This window comes from Dermacentor silvarum, chromosome 7, assembly GCF_013339745.2.
Source record: "Dermacentor silvarum isolate Dsil-2018 chromosome 7, BIME_Dsil_1.4, whole genome shotgun sequence".
NCBI classification, from domain to species: domain Eukaryota; kingdom Metazoa; phylum Arthropoda; class Arachnida; order Ixodida; family Ixodidae; genus Dermacentor; species Dermacentor silvarum.
Window position 1 is genome coordinate 14,317,493 of NC_051160.1, and position 19,601 is coordinate 14,337,093.

General features: G+C 47.5%; 2 protein-coding genes across 3 annotated transcripts in view; both read right to left on the bottom strand.

The window, feature by feature from the left end:
* The window catches only part of LOC125946624 (uncharacterized), a 203,621-nt gene extending 194,772 nt beyond the window's left edge, over positions 1-8,849 (bottom strand). The window contains exon 1 of one of the 2 annotated variants that reach the window (XM_049670229.1): positions 8,725-8,849. The gene's annotated coding sequence lies outside the window, so the exon portion shown is untranslated. The remainder of the gene's footprint in view (positions 1-8,724) is intronic. The other variant, XM_049670230.1, reaches the window with a different exon arrangement.
* The window catches only part of LOC119458584 (uncharacterized), a 360,297-nt gene that overhangs the window by 295,839 nt on the left and 44,857 nt on the right, over positions 1-19,601 (bottom strand). The gene's annotated exons all lie outside the window — the stretch shown is intronic.

Sequence of the window (19,601 nt, forward strand, 5' to 3'; positions counted from 1 at the left end):
GTTGACGAGGGTTGCTTCGTTCGTGAAGATTACGAGGTTGAGAGGTAGGGCAAACGGAACAGGGGGTATTTTTACATTGGAAAGGCAAACGTATTTACAGAACAAGAGGATGCTCGTACTGGCCAGATTACGGAGCGCAGTACATCGTAGCATGTCAGCGCTACTACATCTGAGCAGACTACACCATTCTCGCAGAGCACCAGCTACATGTCAGAGCAGAAGGGAGAGCACTAGCTACATCTCTGAGCAGATAGAAGAGCACTAGCTAGATTGTTCGGGGAGATCACAGCAGATGAGCCGCAAACGTCCGCTTAAAAGTCTTCGGTCCTCCCTAGATCCTTAGGCCAGGGAAACCTGCGGGCACACCTTCCTTCAACCGGAGCGTCCAAATCACCGAAGGTTCCGCCTTGAGGATGAGGGTGCGCATAAACACCCCGGCACCTTTATTCCACGAAACCACTTGGAAATGTAGCCTCGGGCGCACACGGCTCACTGCCACTGAGGATGGAGGGGACGCCCGTAGACAGGAGGTGTCACGCTTGACCCAATCTGGCGTGTCTTGGTTCCTGGGATGGCCCTGCCATTAGCGAGTCCATCTATCGAACGACCTTGGCGGCTACATGCGGCCGTGGGGAAGCGTCGCACGCACTTGGTCGCAGCGTCGTGGTCGGCGGCCGTGTGACATCCATCAGCCCCGTAGCCGTCAAACGTGTCTCGCCTTGGCGTCGCCGCTGGTCTGTCCAATGCGACGTACTGTGGACCTCACCATGCAGAAGTGCATGGTGAGAAGGAAATCAGAAGTGGCTCGAAGGTCGCTTCCCCCACTGGCCGATCGTAACAGCCTCTGCATTTTTTTTTTCTATCGAGCACCTGACTGCAGTTAAACCCACTTGTAGGCTCGATCGTTATCAGAAGCAAATATCTTTTGATAGGGGACACAAGCTCATTTATCGTTGTCGCACGAAGCAGTTCGCGCGCTAGAACAATTTTGAACGTCGACAGGCGCGTAAGCGAGTATTGTGCTCCTCTTCCCGTGCGTGTGCCGTCTTCTATGTTTAAGCTTGGCGTTGCGCCGTCCGGCGTGTAACAAAAAATGTGGGCCGATCATGGCGGTAGTGCAGAAAGGGCCCTAGCGCAATGGCACATAGGCATGTGAACTAGCGAAGCTTAGCCCGGCTAAGTCTAGGTAAGCTAGGTTGGGACTACTTAAGCTTAGTCAGTCATCGATAGCCAATCAACATCTAATCGATCAATATTCAATAAATTGCGGAAAATGCTGGAGATGACCTGGTAGTGCTTAGCCTAGCCCAAATACGTGGCCAATACCTTGCGATAGCCAATCGATAGCCAATCAATACCTAATCGATCAATTATCAATAAATTCTTGAAAATGATGGGGATGGTTTGATAGTTCTTACCCCAGCCCAAATATGGGGCGATATCACCTCACAGAACTTAGCTCTATATACTGTACATGTGTACGGTATATACAGCGCTTATATACCCTTGTGCACCCATTACCCCAGCCCAAATATGGGGCGATATCACCTCACAGAACTTAGCTCTATATACTGTACATGTGTACGGTATATACAGCGCTTATATACCCTTGTGCACCGCAGCGCCCCTAGCGGTCTCCATACAAACCAGAGAGCTACGGACAACGGACGAGGGTCAAGGCTCGGCCCTAAGGAGCTTTGCCCCTAAAATTGCTCGTCGGGCTGTGGATTCGAACCACTAATCTCCGGGTTGCGAGACCACCACGCTAACCGATTCAGCCAGCGTCGGTATGCCATACGCGCTCTTAAAAATTGAGTTTTATATGCACAGGTGGTCGGCATGCGCTCGTGACACTGCTCCCGCGTTCGTCGTCGTCGTCTGCGTTGGGGCTAATCATTCCAGCGTAGAATTTCACTTCTCTTCAGTCGTCGTAAAGGGGAGGCCGCGTTTACGGGGGTTTGAACCAAGTGTATTTGCATCTTAAGTGTCTTAAGTGCCATTGCATTGTCTTACGTAACGCACAGACTTAATTTTGAAGAAACTTCAAGCAAATTCACCAAGAATGAACGCGCTCGGAAAAGGCATTGTAGTCGACGTGCCGATTCTAGCGTGAGCCCAGGCGAAACGTCATCAAGGAGCCGCGGACCCCGAGTTGAGCGAGCGCGATGTTGAGGCCGATGGGCTTCGTCTCTGCTTCGGACGGCTGCTCGGAAATAAAGGCATCGCATCGGTCGACGTCTCACAAGTGGTGGAGTGTGCTTCGATTCCCACGTCCTCTTATTTTCCCCGATTCCCCTGGAGCTCCGGTCCGGTCATCGTTTGCTCTCGCCTAACACGGTGATGGCAGAAACCAACCCATCCCCAAGTGCTGCTACCACCACTGCTCAGCCAGCTGGGCCTACCTGGACGGTGAACACCAAACACCGCGATCCTCCCGTCTTTGCCGGCCTCCGCGGCGACGACGTGGAAGATTGGCTCGATCACGACAACAGAGCCAATTGCGGTATGTCTTTTTTACCTCACCGAAGTTGCGAAGACGTGGTTTTTTAACCACGAAAGTGACTTTTCGGACTGGCCATCATTCACCCAGCAATTTCTCCAGATCTTCGGCATGTCGTCTGGACGCTCCGAAATCGCGAAACAGAGGCTGGAAACGCGCATAGAAGAACAGGACGAGTCCTATACATCCTACATTGAGGACGTCCTCGCTCTCTGCCGCCGCGCACAGAGTGAGATGGCGGAAGCTGACCGCGTTCACCACATACTGAAGGGCATCAACACAGTCGCCTTTAATGCTCTCGTCATGCAGAGCCCAACTGCGTTGGTGATATTATCACAGCATGCCAACGTCTAGACACGCTCCAGTCTATTCGCCTGCCACGCGCCTCTTGCTACCCTCGTCTCAACGGTGATGCTGAGTTGCGAGCCCTGATACGCACTCTCATCAGGGAGGAACTACACAGACATCTTTCGGGACCTGCGACACTTGCGACCATTCGACCCGCTCCTTCTGGACTGCGTGACATCATCGAGGACGAACTGGCGTCGATGACAAACGCCCAAATGGACAAGTCTACTGGACCATGTCGTCCGCCAAGTTATGCCGAAATTGCCTCCCGGCCTCCTTCGGCCGTTCAGTTTCCACCTGCCGAAGCTTACCGCGACCCCCTAGCTTCGCTGGCAGCGAATACTCCGGCACAGCCGTGCTACTCTACGTGGCGGTCGTCGCGCCCGGTTTGTTTCTACTGCGGTATTCGCGGCCACATTTCTCGCTACTCCGTCGGCGTCAGCAGGATGAAAGGCGGGGTTATGCTACCTTTGAGCGAGACAGTGCACCTAGGTTTGACTCGTACGTTCCCGGGCGTCACCCAGGTGAAAGGCGAGGCTACGCCACCTTTGAGCGAGACAGGACACCAGGGTTAGATTCCTACGTTCCCTGACCGTACACAACCTCTTCTGGTCGCTCTCCTTCACCTTTCCAGGACATTCCTCGAGCATCCCGCTCGCCCCGGCGTCGCTCTCCTTCACCTTACCGCCATTCCTCATCGCCCTTGCGTGCTGCTTCCCATGTTGTGGACAGCCGTTCGGAAAACTAGAGGCTGCAGTTTTTGGAGGAGAAACTGCATCGTGTCGGACTATCCCAATTCCTCCTGCTCGCCCCGCCAATTTGCTTTCCGTTTGTGTGGAAGGTGTTTCTGTCGACGCCCTTGTAGATACTGGAGCCGCTATTTCTGTTATACATCGTGAACTGTGCTTTCGTCTGCGAAAAGTGCAAACGCCGTATGTTGGTCCGGTCCTATATGGTGCCAATGACGTTCCCATCTTTCCTACCGGACAGTGCACAGCTCGCGTTCTGATAGACGGTATTCGTCATCATGTGCAACTTGCGGTGCTTTCGACGTGCGCTCATCAGATGATATTAGGATGGGGCTTCCTGTCCGCTGCTTCTGCATTTATTTCGTGCGCCGACCCAAGGATTCACATCAGCGACACCGAGACTTATCCCATTTTTGATTCCCGGTGTCCCAACCTCATTGCAGCAGCGGATTTTATTATCCCACCAGACGAAGAACGTATTCTTACCGTTGAGTTAACAGACATTGTCGACAGAGACGCATTGGTTGTACCTCTTCAGCGCTGCATTTATCGAGGACTCGCGATCACTTCTTGCTTGGTCCAGTTCTCGAGTGGCTATGCCAGCCTCACAGCCTTTAATACGACTCCTGAACCACTACTACTGCCGAAAGGGTCTACTGTCGCCAAGCTCGCCGACGCTGCGCCGGTATGTGTCGTCAGTGTTTCTCCTGCCACACCTTCCGCGCATTGTACGCCCGCAGCAGGCCACACTAGAGCTATTAAAGCCACCTTGAGTGCAGATCTCAATCCGGACCAGACCAATGCACTCCTCACCATTTTAATGAAGCATGAAGCTTGTTTTGACGTTTCTTCGCGAGGCCTGGGTCAGACCACTGTAACTACTCATCGAATTGAAACAGACGGCTCTCGCATCATTCGCCGTCGCCCGTACCGTGTGTCACCTTCGGAGCGAAAAGTTATAGAAGAACAAGTGAACGACATGCTGACACGCCACATTATGAGGCCTTCAGCAAGCCCTTGGTCATCTCCTGTTGTGCTTGTTAAACAAAAAGATGGTTCTGTGCGCTTTTGCATCGATTATAGGGCGCTAAACAAAATTACCCGTAAGGATATTTATCCAATGCCTCGTATCGACGATGCTTTGGATACCTTACAAGGTGCCGAGTATTTCTCGAGCCTCGACTTGCGCTCCGGATATTGGCAGATTCTAATGCATAAGCCGGATAAAGAAAAGACTGCGTTTGCTACACCTGATGGCCTTTTCTAGTTCAACGTGGTGCCTTTTGGACTGTGCAATGCACCAGCTACGTTTAAACGTATGATAGATACAACTCTGCGTGGCTTAAAATGGAAGACCTGCCTTTGTTACTTGGACGACATTGTCATCTTTTCATCGAGTTTCTCCCAGCACCTACAACGTCTAGACCAAGTTGTCGCGTTTCTAGCAAGGGCTGGTCTCCAACTCAATACTAAAAAGTGTCGCTTTGCAAGCCGAAGCCTTAAAGTATTGGGCCACGTCGTCATTAAGCATGGCATCCAGCCTGATCCCGATAAAATTGCTGCAGTGCTGCAATTTCCGCCACCAACCACACTTAAAGAACTCCGCAGCTTTCTAGGAATAGCGTCCTACTTCCGCCGCTTTGTCCGTGACTTCGCCACCATCGCCGCTCCTCTACACAAACTTCTGACCTCGAGCGCGTCCCTTGTGTGGTCGGACGACTGTGAAGCCGCCTTCCAGACCCTCAAACGATTTCTTACGTCAGGGCCCGTGCTCCGTCATTTCGATGCAACCGCCCCTACTATTCTACACACTGATGCCAGTGGGCATGGAATTGGCGCTGTCCTGCTGCAGCGGAATCAGAAGTCCGAAGAGCAAGTCGTGGCTTATGCAAGTTGTGCTCTTTCTCCTGCTGAGCGCAACTACACGATTACAGAACAGGAATGCCGTGGTCAATACAAAAATTTCGACCCTATCTCTACGGCCACCATTTCACAGTTGTGACCGACCATCATGCTCTCTATTGGTTGTCATCCCTGAAAAACTTGTCTGGACGCCTCAGCCGTTGGGTACTGCGCTTGCAGGAATATGATTTCACTGTCACGTATAGTTCCGGCCAACAACATCAAGACGCCGACGCTTTGTCGCGCTGCCCGCTGTCCCCAAACGCCCATGCTTCACCTTCGGTCCCCACGTCACCATCTAGCCACACGTCTCAGCACACGCCCAGTAGCCCGGGAGAGTCGGTTGCCTCAGTTGACTTTCTTCCGTCTACTGACCTCGTCTCACTCCAACGTACTGACCCATACTGCCGTACGCTGATCGACCGACTTACTGGCTTGGCACGACCCCCCAACAGTCGCTTAAGACGACAACTTTCACGTTTTAAGCTTCAAGGTGGAGCATTATTTCGATCAATCTGCCATCCTTCCGGGAACCGATGGGTACCAGTAATACCTCGCTCACTTCGACTCCAAGTATTAGAGGCATTTCACGACGACGCGACGGCTGGCCACTTGGGCTTTCTTAAGACCTACGACCGCATCAAAACGCGTTGTTTCTGGCCGGGCCTTTCCACCTCTGTCGCCAAATACGTTGGCTCCTGCGCGTCATGCCAACACAGAAAATGCTCGACATCCCTTCCAGCCGGTCCTCTGCAGCCTCTACCATGCCCGTCCACCCCCTTCGAAATTGTGGGCATAGACTTGTACGGACCCCTCCCACTCACGCCCGCTGGTCACCGCTGGATCGTTACCTCAGTGGATCATGTAACGCGGTACGCTGAGACAGCTGCTCTTCGCTCTGGTACTGCCTCCGAAGTCGCCGAGCTCTTCGTGCACGGTATCGTTTTGCGCCCCGGCGCACCTCGTGTCCTCCTGAGTGACCATGGCAAGATGTTCCTATCGCATGTCCTTCGTGAAGTCCTCCAGGCCTATGACACCATCCATAAGACCACATCAGCTTACCATCCGCCAACAAATGGTCTTACAGAGCGTTTTCATCGAACTTTGTCCGACATGATGTCAATGTATGTTCGACCCGATCACACCAACTGGGACACCATCCTACCTTCCGTGAGGTTTGCGTATAATACTGCCGTCCAACGTCCAACCAATTACAGTCCCTTTTTCCTTGCGTATGGTCGTGCGCCGTCTTTCGTCTTGGACACTGCGCTCCTTTCAGCACCTGCTGCTCCATCCGCGTCTCTTCCTGAAGAATTTGCTGCTCGCATCGCCCGCTGCCGTGAAATTGCCCGCGCCAACACCACTACCATTCAGGACAAAAGAAAAATTTTCTATGATGCGACGCGTCGCGTTGCTTTTGTGGACACCTGTTCGCGCACAGGGGCTTTGTGAAAAATTTATCCACCAATATCTCGGCCCCTACATCGTTTTGCAAAGAACTTCGGCCGTTAACTACCGCGTCACTCATGTCAGCTCAGCTACTGACCGCCGCCGTCGCACGACGGAAATCGTTCACGTATGTCGCCTGAAGCCCTACATTCGCCGTACTCCCTTTCTAGCTTGCGGTCTTGCTGACCACTTTCCTGAAGGGGGGCGGGGGAGTTAGTGTGAGCGCATATCGTCGTCGTCATCTGTGCAAATGACTCATCATCTTGTGTGAGCGCTATTTGTGCATATCGTCGTCGTCATCATCTGTACATACGACTCATCATCATCGCTTGTCTCGTGCGGTGCTTCGGCTCTGCTTCGGGCGGCTGCTCGGAAATAAAGGCATCGCATCAGTTGACGTCTCACCATATATATATATATATATATATATATATATATATATATATATATATATATATATATATATATATTGTACATGTGTACAGTATATAGAGCGCTTATATAGCCCTTGTGCACCGCAGCGCCCCTAGCGGTCTCCATGCAAACCAGAGAGCTACGGACAACGGACGAGGGACAAGGCTCGGCCCTAAGGAGCTTCGCCCCTAAAATTGCTCGTCGGGCTGTGGATTCGAACCACTAATCTCCGGGTTATGAGTAACACAAGAACAAGGTGAGGGCAGGAGTCAACGTTTCGACAAGTGGACTTGTCTTCTTCAAGGCAACAATCTCCGGGTTGCGAGACAACCACGCTAACCGATTCAGCCAGCGTCGGTACGCCATACGCGCTCTTAAAAGCTGAGTTTTATATGCAGAGGTGGTCGGCACGCGCTCGTGACACTGCTCCCGCGTTCGTCGTCGTCGTCGTCTGCGTTGCCGCTAATCATTCCAGCATAGAATTTCACTTCTCTTCAGTCGTCGTAATGGGGAGGCCGCGTTTACGGGGGTTTGAGCCATTGCTTAAGTGTCTTTGCATCTTAAGTGTCTTAAGTGCCATTGCATTGTCTTACGTAACGCACAAACTTAATTTTGAAGAAATTTCAAGCAAATTCATCAAGAATGAACACGCTCGGAAAAGGCATTGTCGTCGACGTGCCGATTCTAGCGTAAGCCCAGGCGAAACGTCATCGAAGAGCCACGGACCCCGAGTTGAGGGAGCGCGATGTTGAGGCCACATGCCAGCGTCGTCTAGCCCTCCAGGAACCCGACAAAGGTGGTGAAAGCCTCGGCAACGCTAGTGTCTCTTTTCCCGGTGCGACAGCCAGGTCTCAACGCGAGTTTCTCAACCGGAACTTCGGAGCCAGCTGCAGTGCGTGTTAGCGGTTGTGGTTCGAGTACAACGTGGTACTCGTCAGTGCAATTCGTTCGGAGGAACACCGAAGAAACATACAAGCTTCGCTAACTCCCATTTCCTCGACAGGGGAAGTGCTACTATTTTTTTTTTCCTCGTGCGTCTTTCCTCTTGTAGATTGGCGAATAGAATGCCCACGTGATTCACTTTGCCACCTACAACACATCCGGCATGTATTATCTTTTCTATGAGACATTTAATCCGTAGATAATTTTTAATATTACTTTTCTCACAGCGTTGAAGGGGTGTTGTACATAGACGTGTCTGACTCCAAAATTATGGGCTGGTCACCATTCGCCTCTATGGCTTCCTGTTCGGCAGCAAGCGAATTGGTCAGTGAGGTGGCCAGCAATATATTTCGAGGCACTAAAGGTGATTTCCCGACGTCACCTTAACCTATCTGGCAAATAACCTGTGTGTTTACTTACCTGTGTACGATGTCCTGTTACTTCGTTGCTTCGTAAGCGAAATGAGACGTTCGCTTCGTCTCGATCTGTCGCGGCTTTTTATTCTTTCAAGCCACGCACTAGAGTTGGAGCTGGGTGACTGGAAGGTCGATTTCTACTAAATAATGTGCATTGTTACAGGATGTTGACCTTTTCGCCTGAAACACCTTAGTTGACCGGTAGATAGCCGGGAAAATTCTATTACATTTTCCTGCTAGCGTGGCCTTTCGGAACTGTAGTTGAAATTTTTGTTGGCGCCTTGAGCCCAGCTCGTTTCCATTCCACTCTTTCATTACCAGGTGCAATAGTTTCTGCAGTCACCACTCCTATGACAATTATAATTCATGACCATATATAACCAATTGGCAGAAATATATACCTGTATGGTTGCCAAATTTTAAATTTTTTTTTACGTCACCCGTGTCCTGTTGCACATTTTTTCTTGAGCCAGATTACTCTGGCTTACCCTGGTATTTTGATATATACAAGTATAAGTGAAACGCGGTCACCTGAGAAAGATAAACGAGTACACGAGTCAATATCTGTTTCTGTTATCTATAAATAAATTCTATGCAAAGGCTATGTGCATTGCGAACACGTTGTTGCAAAGTTCCTAGGCGATGCGAACTTATTTTTCCTCTAATAACGTGCGTTCCATAAGAATAATTCACTAAAATAAGTTAACTGACGAAGTTATTAGCGCTTTCTCGGCAGTTGTATAACGGCACATTTGAAGCCAGTCACATTTTACTGCACCTCCATTTTTCTTAATCGTGTAAATTGCACCAAGTCGGAGATAGTCATTATCGAATTTCAGCGCTTAATTCAGTGAATATCGAAGTAATTGGAAAGATACGTTGCTCTTGCATTTATGCTGTTGTTGAGGTCCAAGGTAATGCTAAGGCATATTGGCCTGAGTGGCAGCCCGTTGCCAAATGGGTGTAGACGCAACCCTTGCCAATGTTGTTGTAGTCGCGGTAGAAAATGTTGCTACAAAAGCTATGGAACTTGTTGCATCTCACCCCTCTGAGAGTATTACTCAAGTTTTGGTATCCCAATTGGTTCAGCTTTTGAGCTCTGTAGTGAGTTCGAATGTTTCTTCGCAGATTCATGTTCAACGCTTATACCAGAACACTGAGCCGCTGACAGCTTCCTCGCCTGTTATGGCTGGGAATGCTGAAAAAGATTCACGCAGAAAGTCCTCTGGGAGTTGTCTAAGCATGCGTAAGCATTGTGCCACTGGATCATCTCCGCGCAGCCCGGTGTCATTATCAATGTCATGGAACTTGATCAGGGCAGTACAAACGAACTGGTGTGGACGGTGGCGCAATGCGCATTGGTAACGCTAGCAAAGTACTGCTGGTGGGGGTGGCCAGATGCGCTGCTGACGTTCTGATTATTATAAGCCGTTATCGCTCTTTAAATAACCAGAATGTAGAAATGGATCCACAGACCTTTAAAAGAACAAGATCTACTAATTCTAATTCTTCCAGCTTTGTGCATGAGTTGAAAATGAAAAGGTACGTCATAGAGATTCTTTCAAAGACAGATTTTTTAGAAGAGAGAATTATAGACCAAGGTGTGTCAGGTGTAAGCATTAATTCAATTTAGATTCTTTAAAGATGTTACATTAGAACTTTTGTTCCATTTTTTCTGCAGTGACTGATTTAATATATTTTCCTTCGCAGTTTTCTCCTCAGATTATTGTTATACAAGAAAAATGGCTTTCAAATGGCCGTAATTCTCACTTAAATTATCGTTTATTTTGATTAGGCAGTCCATGGAGAGTTGGACGTCTTGCTTTCTTCATATGAACTAAAATATGCCACACAGAAAAAAAATATTCTATCAGTATATGTTTACAGAGTGCGAGATACTAGCAATAGATGACACTCTTCCTGCATGTTCGCTTTAGTCCCGGCCACGGCAGCCGCATTTCGATGGTGGCGAACTGTGAAAACGCCCGTGTACTTAGATTTAGGTGCACGTTAAAGAACCCCAGGTGGTCCAAATTATTCCGGAATCCCCCACTACGGCGTGCCTCATAATCAGATAGTGGTTTTGGCACGTAAAACCGCATAATTTAATGTTCATTTTAGGTTATGTATACTTGATGCCGGTGTGCAGGACATTTGTTACTTTGATACAGCTGTCACGTCTTGTACGAAAGAAATTGTGTTTGTGTCACATAATGTGTCTTGGGGTTCTGAAATGGACTCGAGGGGAAAACGATTGTCAGACTAGGCAATTCATAATACTTTCCTTTCTTAAACACGAAAGCGGCTAAATTTATTTGCAGTCTTTCTAGATCAGCCTTAGACATAACATTTGCCAGTTTAGGGATTTTTGTTCCTTCTTGATCTGTCCACGTGGCTCATACATTGCCGTCTATTTTTTTTATATTGTTTGGATATTGTATTTTATTAGAGGCACTCGCGCGCACTAGCCTCAATTACCGAAGATTCTGGTCCTGAGCTTTCAGATGCGGACCTCAGCTCCCAGATGCTGTCCTCAGCTCTCAGATTGCGGTGCCAAGTTAGACCACAGCCATGAATTTTTCCCTGATTTAAGATATAGGGTGAAAAAGTCGATTTATTCTTACGATTGACAAAAAATTCATCTCTTCGGTAGAATTTGGAGTCACATGGGAGTATGGACGATGAAAAGTCACTTGTAAAAAGCTTTACAATTACTGTCCGAATAACTGGAGAGGCTAAGTTCACAGCTGTTACATTTAAAAGAACAGTTTCGAATGCCAAAGATGAGTACGACGAGAAACGTCAAGACTTTCCGTCTAAAACCACGAGCAAAAAATCACTGTTCACATTTCTTTGGTCTTGAAAGCTGATTCTGACGTGAGCAAGTACTACGTATATAAGTTTCTCGCCGCGCGAGTTACTTGCTTCAGAACTTAACGAGAAAAGCTTAGAACAATGCTTAACATTAATATAACATTAATGACTGTGTGGACGTCACAGTGTCTGAGCTAGCAAATATCATGAGATATTTGCATTCCTCAGCCTCAGCTACTGTTGACATTTCAATGCGATACTAACAATTTTGTGCGGAATAACGACCTTTCGAACACTGTCAATTTGGTGTACGCCGAATCAGCGCGAGTGGATCGCACGCGCACTGCGATTGGACCACGCCAAGTCCGTAGGCAGCTGGCAACTGTTCGGCGCAGTAAAGGTGTTCGAGAGTGGCAACTATCGCCAACAGCAGACTACACTGGCATATTTTCGTTGATGAGAGTTCAAGTTTCCCCGTCGCGGTGAAAACGCGGCTTTTAGGCTGTCATATTTTGTACTGTGGCTGCATGTGTTGCGCTTGCGCGGTCATCCACGTTCGAAGCACTGCACAGTTATCTAACCTGTGCCACCTTTTATAAATGTAATGCAATCGCATCATGTCGCAACATGGGATGTATTCTCGGATGATCACTTTCAGTGCGCGCTGAATTGGCTCCTTGAGAAAAAAACTCTCGAATCAGCCAACGTGCCGCGTACTACGTCACGCGAAAGTGATAGTATCGCCGAAAGTGTTTCGTCCGAGAATACCCATGTATCCCCATGTATTGCTATTTATACTGAGAGAGGCCTTCGTACTGCAGTGGACATAAAAATAAGATGATGATGATGATGATGATGATGATGATGATGATGATGATGATGATGATGATGATGATGATGATGATGATACTCGGTTGTATTCGGCACGATGGCGTCCTTTTTTGTAGTTATAGTAGTGACAGATTGCAAGAACACGCGCGCACGCACACACACACACAACTGTCGCGGAATACAGCTGCGTAGGTCGACAAGTCACTCCTTTTTACCACTGAAGACTTACTGTGTCAACGCTGCAATAATTGCTTTGATCGACAAATCAAAACTGTGGTAATTTAGCACATTGAAAGCAACTTTTTATGTGGCTTACATATATAATGCTCCTACATATTGGTCACCTTATTATCAGTCGCTTTCGTCTCTACATGTTTACTCTGTTACACCTGTACGATACGGTGCCACCAGGCACTGATATATTCCTGCAGGCATGGTAAAACAGCATGACTATTCAAATGCATCCCTTTCCATCACTCGGAAATAAATGTGGTGCAAATTTGGTGCCAGAATATGCTTGAAAGCATAACTGCCTAGCATCCAGCAAAGCCTCTGAACTCTAAGGGTTGATGCTCAACCTTGCTGGTGTGACATTTTACATTTACGGTGCAACAGCACAAAGAAGGACAGGATGTACACGACACAAATACTTGCATTATGACCTTCCAGTACCAATGCAGATAGTTTTCTGTTGTTCTCAGCACTAAACACCTGAAAACTATTTTAAGTAAACCGAGATACCATGAAAAGCAACATAACACTCAGGTGTATACACTTCTTTGTCACATCAGTCCTTTGTTATGCAGGGCAAGTATTCTGAATCTTGTTCACATTTGGTGGCAACGCTCCATAAGTTCGCTTTGCTCTATACATGTACAGAACAGATACCTCGTTCAGTGGAGGTACGTGTGGTGTGCCTTGATTCGTGCAGTAAATGTTATGAAAACTGTGAATACGTAAAATAGAAAGCCTATTTAAATATATAAAAGAACCCTGCATACAAGAGAATCATGACAAACCAGCTGAGATGGGGGCACTGCTCTAAAGCTGAGTTCCCACATGTGCTGTCGCATGATTGTGACCGATAGGCTCATGAAGGTTTTGGGTCATTCCCATTTCAAGTGATGAGAGATAATTGCATACGTGCAACTCTTTCTCTGCGTCAGTCAGCGACTTAAGTACATGTAGCGGGTTGACATGTGTGATTATTAGTGTAGCTGAAATGATGTATCATACAAGCTCTCGCGCATGATCGGATTGGCCAACAGACTACAATAATTCATCTTGTGTCTATCGGTTCGGAGGTGGCTTACCACGAAATTGGTGGTTGAAGAGGGAAATTTCACTTGCTCACTTTATCAGAAAGGCTCAAATGAAAATGAGCTTAGAACCTATGACACCAAATGCAGTCACCATGTATGGCTGAAGCACAACACGTGACAGAATGATGAGCAGTGTAATTAATTTCACCAGTGTACAAAGTAATGTAGGTGCGTTCTGTATTTCAATGCTGGTATGCTAAAAATAAAACTGAGTTTTTTAGATGACATAATCAACAAGATCACTTCCCGCTCTAATAGGCGATAGCAAGGAATAAATAAAGAGCTGCCGTCTCAGGTACTGTGATTGGCCTAAAATAGGACTTCTCACAATGCAGTGGATACAGTTCATCAGACTAGTACAGGTTACAGAAAAAAAGTAACCGACTGTAATTCCGAGAAGTTTATTCAAAAATGCAATTGATTACGGTTACCAATCACTGCCCAACCACAGTGATTGAGCAATTACTAAAAAGTAATTGATTACTTTAGCGTTACTTTCTCCCCTGCTTTTATTCTTCTTCTTCTTCTTTCTGGGGTTTTACGTGCCAAAACCAGTTCTCATTATGAGGCACGCCGTAGTGGAGGGCTCCGGATTAATTTTGACCACCTGGGGTTCTTTAACGTGCGCTACAACGCAAGCACATGGGCGTTTTTGCATTTCGCCTCCATCGAAATGCGGCCGCCGCGGCCGGGATTCGATCCCGCGATCTCGTGCTCAGCTCCCCTACTTTTATTTACAGGTACAGACATTGTACAGAGAAAGAGCTGGCCTGGCTCTGTAAAATGCGTTTTCTGCAGCCCTTCACAGGTTATGTTAAATAAGAATTGATATGCAAATTTTTATTTGGTAATCTTCCCTCGTTTTCATGGGAAGACTTCTAGCAGCGACACTCAAAACTTGCTTAATGTGCGCGCTGCAGAAAGGACTGCGTAGTAAAGTTCGAAGACAAGCCTCAAGATATTTTGCTTATTAACGCAATGCTCGGGCCTGTGTTCTCTATGAATAGCAGCGCTTCATTGTGCTAGACGAAGGCGCTTCCGACAGCGCCAGTGAAAAAAGTTGCAGCGGCTTAGCTCGGCTATGCCAGGATATACGTAGCGTTAGCAAAGGTTCAGCGTCAAGTCTTTCATGTGCCATAGTCTTTCGCACACGTCGCACACATATCCAAACGGATTGTTTACGAAGTCCGTCTGGATGGTCCGAGTCGCACTGGCGCTTTCGCTGAGTTTCACAGTATATTCAGTCGATCGGCGAGCCTTGACGTCATCGACGGCGTTTTGTTGTTGCTGCAGGGGTAGTCGGGCACGTCGCTCAGCCTCCTGGCGACGCCGCTTTGCTAGACATTCGTCCCTTTGCTCCAGTGTCTTCGCAGCACGTTTAGCCTTCTTCTGTTCATTCCTCCTACGCTCAACCGCTAATTGCCAGGCAACTACTTCGGGATCCGATGAGTCAAGCTTCTCCGTTCTTCTGCGCTGTTGAGCAGCATTTGCGCTCTCCTTCTCCATGGCTATACCACACTGACAAACGCCAGTCAGAAGCGCAGCGGCTCCAGCGCAGTGTCAGACGGCAACTGCACAGCGAGCGAGCGCCGGCGCCAGTGCGTCTACCACGGCTACGACGTCACTCCTCTGGAATGCGCAGACCGGCGGCGGTGAGTCGCGCGCGGCGGCGGCGTAGTGCGCGAGAGGTGCCGGCTCCGGTGGCTCCGGTGCGCAAGCCGTGTGACATCACTGATCCTTGCGCATGCGCAGCACGGCTCTTGATGTGCCGCGCGAAACGGGCTTGGCTAGGCTAGTGTAGCTAACGCTACAAAAATAAATCGTATTAGGTGATTACCTGACATCAACTTCCGAAGAGGCCATTGCTATCCATCCACAGAAGCGCTATTTCAATGTGTCGAACAACAGCTGGAGGACCTCGTCCTCGGCGCATTTCACTCGTCAGCCTGCTCGACCTAAACGACTAATTGTAACGGAAGCCAGCAATCGTTCACGTTCCTTGAGAAAGTGTCCAAAGCTGTAATGTAATTTAATCTCGAAATAGTCTTCATGTGTAATAACCACAAAAATAGGTGTATATTAGTCACGTAATATCAACGAGACAGATTATATGACGTTAACAGCCAAAAAACTTCTGTCAATATCCGGCAAGCCATAGACTGCACTTAGCGAAGAAGAATTGAGCAGCAGCTCCCCCCGCCTATGAAGGCCACCTGTAAGCGCTTCCACGAAAGAGGGAGTTATATTCCTTACAAAAGAAAAGAGAAAAGTTCAGAGGTCGGAGTTCCAAAACACGTGTGCAAATCTGAAAGCCTGCCACGTTTAGGTGTTCCAGGCACAGCTTTAGGGAGCCTATTATGGAAAGGAAGTAACCTATGTACAGGCGCGGCTACTGCTAGCAGGAACACGGGAGCCCGTGACAGCGCTCTGCGGAGCGCCACCACTGACGACTCCTGAAGTGTTCCTGCGCAAGCGCAATCAAAGCAATAGGCGGAGCGCCCGGCGCGTCGCCTGCTACATGCGGTTTCACCCTCCGCCGCTCCCAATCGCACTGCTTCTACTTACGCATTGCCACGTTGTCAACAAGGGCGTGGCCAGGAGGGGCTGATGGGGTTCCAGCCCCACTCCCACCCTCGAATTTCTTTTGTGCTGGCATGCACCGCTGACGAAAACAACCACCGGCGCAGCGAATCATTCTGAATTTTGCCTACAATGTCTTTTTCACGCTCGAAAAGACATTTTGGCACGAACATTGCGAACTCGGGTTGGATTTGGTGGCAACGCCCTGGCCCCTGGAGTCACATAACGCAAGGAGCCCGAACCGAGCACAAACTTTCAAGGGCTCTTCGATAGCGAGCGGGCGCGTTGCGGCATCTCGCAGCGGCCGCGGAATCTACGGAGCGCATGATTTCAATTTCGAAACTCTATTGGTATAAAGTTCTGATAAACTTTTGACGCGAAAGGCGCACTGACATTTCCAAAGGCGCGCTTTAGATTTTCAATTCCGGAACTTTATGGGTTTGATGTTCTTATAAACTTGGGCCAACATGCGCGAACTGGAGCCCTCGTGTCCAAGCCGTTCCAGAAATGGAAGCATGCGCTCGCAATCTTCCCCACGCACGAAAATACTAAATATCACCGTGAAGCTGGCAGCTGATAACATTCTCAAAACATTTTCAGGAAACGCGCCCAATGTTATCGATCAGCTGGACCATTGCAGGCAAAGTAAAATAAGAGAAAACAGAAGAAAGTTAACGGCCTATTATTCAGGCAGTTCTTCGCAGGCGACAAGGTCTGACTCTCCATGGCCATAGGGGCAGTGGTCCTATGGATTTAAGCAAAGTCCCCGCTGAAAATACTGGTATTTTCCGAGCACTTCTTCGCACGCGAGCTGATTGTGGAGATGCATATCTGAAGAACCATTTGGAAAGTCGTCCCAGTAATGCCCCGTATTTAAGCCCAGATGTACAAAACCAAATTATAGAAATTTGTCGTGAAATTATCAAAGAAAACCTATATGCAAAAGTAAACGCTGCAAGCTGCTTCTCCATACTTGCTGACGAAACGACGGATATTGCTGGAATCGAGCAGCTTACTGTTTGTGCAAGGTACCTAAACAAGGATGCCAACGACATCGAAGGAGTGGTTTTTTTTTTTTAGGTTTTAGCACCGGAATAGCGCCTATCTCATAGCCTATCCCATAGCGACTGCAGATTCTATACGAATGTGTACAAACTGCTGCAAATTCTAGTCACCCTTCCAGTGACCGCTGCCACCGCAGAGAGAATATTTTTTAACATGAGATTACTGAAAAACTACTTGCGCTCTACAATGCCTGAGGAACGCATGGTTAGGCTGGCACTTCTATATATATATATATATATATATATATATATATATATATATATATATATATACGCCCACAGAGACGTGGGCATCAACGTGTCCGAAGTCATTGACCGCTTCGCTTAACTTCCCCGCCGAGTGAAGTTTGTCCTTTAGATAGTGAAACAGCAAAAATCAATGCAAGTAAAAAGCTCTATTCCTTCAGGTCTATGAACTCGTAATGATGAAAACGTATGACTGGTCATTAGCTTTCAACACCGCAGAAATTTTCACCGTTTATTCTAACAGTTAGCATCATGATCAAAACTATCATGCGAATACGAAAATTACGAGGATATCAATAAGCAATTTTGACCGACCTTGCTCATTCAAAGCTCGGCGCACGCGGCGTTTCCCAACAAACTCACTCGGATATTGGGTAGTTCAACTTGCCACATCATCTGCGGCTTTCGTTTGGCCTTTTCTTTGCGTTCTAGCTACCTGCATTTACTTCTTTTTTTAATTGAAGCAATACCCTTCTTTAATTTTGGGCGAAAAATATTTGTTGCCGCTCTGCAGGCAGTTAAATTACAGATTTTCATACTGATTTCTGAATTATTCCTCTATTATTCTACCCATATGGTGCTGTCGCGACCACCGCATGGCCCCAAGTACATATCACGATTTCTGCGATCATAGTTTTGTTCTTGCCAGGATCGTCTGTCTTTCTACGCGTAAAGTTTACTATCTGTGACTGCGCAACATGTTTATTTGTCTTGTGTTTGGTGCATTATATACAGTGACGTTTGCTTAAAATACGTAATTTATTGGAGACATACGTATATTGAAATATCTTGTTGCACGATTTAGTGTATACAAGTAGTGAACTTTGTTTCCAGCGACACTTTTTTGCCCTTTATCAAGTTGTATCTTCGCATTTGTGAATTTCATTCGATCTTCGCATTTCTAATGTATATATTAAATAACGCCTGCTTTTTATATGTACTCACTGTGATGACTATAATTTCAGTGTAATTGCAATACACGACCGGTAACAGCTGCTCCTGCGCAATCTATTGCAACGAAGGACAGCGTCATTGAGGTTTTTCCATGGCCGTTGCATATGTTCACAAATGCAAAGAAGGTTCTCGAATGACAAAGATTCATCAAAATATTTGTCCTCAACTTGTTATTTTCATGGCCTTTACGTTTTTCTTATCAGTTGTATGCACTGCTTTGCTGCAGTAGTGGCGAACTGATGTAGTTCGAAAGTTCGTGTGATATTTTCTTTACTTAATAAATAGACAAAAAAAACGCGGAAGCATTGATATCAGTTGTTTCTGCTACAATTTTTGGGTCATACGAATGTATTCATTTGTGAAAAAAAATATTTTTTACTTTACAGTGCGTAGCATGCAATAATTTGTTTGCAGCGTCTAATATACAATGACATTGGCAATGACAATGCAGTTATTATTCCTGTATTTGATCCCTCGACAAATTCTACAAGGAGGAGGCCGCGCTGCAACGTGAGCCCCCCCCCCCCCCCCCTCCAGACAAAATTTCTGGCTACGCCACTGTCTGTCAACGACAACGAAGCGTTGTGCATAAAGCAGTATTCACACGACAGAATGGATTGCCGATCCAGCTAACGGATGGGCATGACGTAGGTCAGCGCCACCGAAACATGCCACATAAGATCGCCGTAGGCGATATGTGAGCAGGCGTCAGTTGTAGCCCAACCACGTCATGGCCGTTCTCGGAAGAAATCAGCATTCCTTCCCGTCATGTAAATTGGGATTAAAAGTCAGGTCGCGAACCTCGCTGCATACTTCCAGATGCAAAGGCGATAAAATCGCAGCTGCATCTTCATTGCCGAGAATAACCAAGCCTGGGCAACGTTAATGGGTTTATTGGAAATACTGAAAGACAAACTGACATAATTATAATGATGCCACCTATTGGTAGTGCCCGTCATGTCCATGAACATTCATAAAAAAGAGTACCACGTTTTTGTGCTACTTCATTTCCTTGTAGCATGTCGCTGCGCAATGGTTAGAGTGCCAGAATACGAACGCTGCGCGATTAT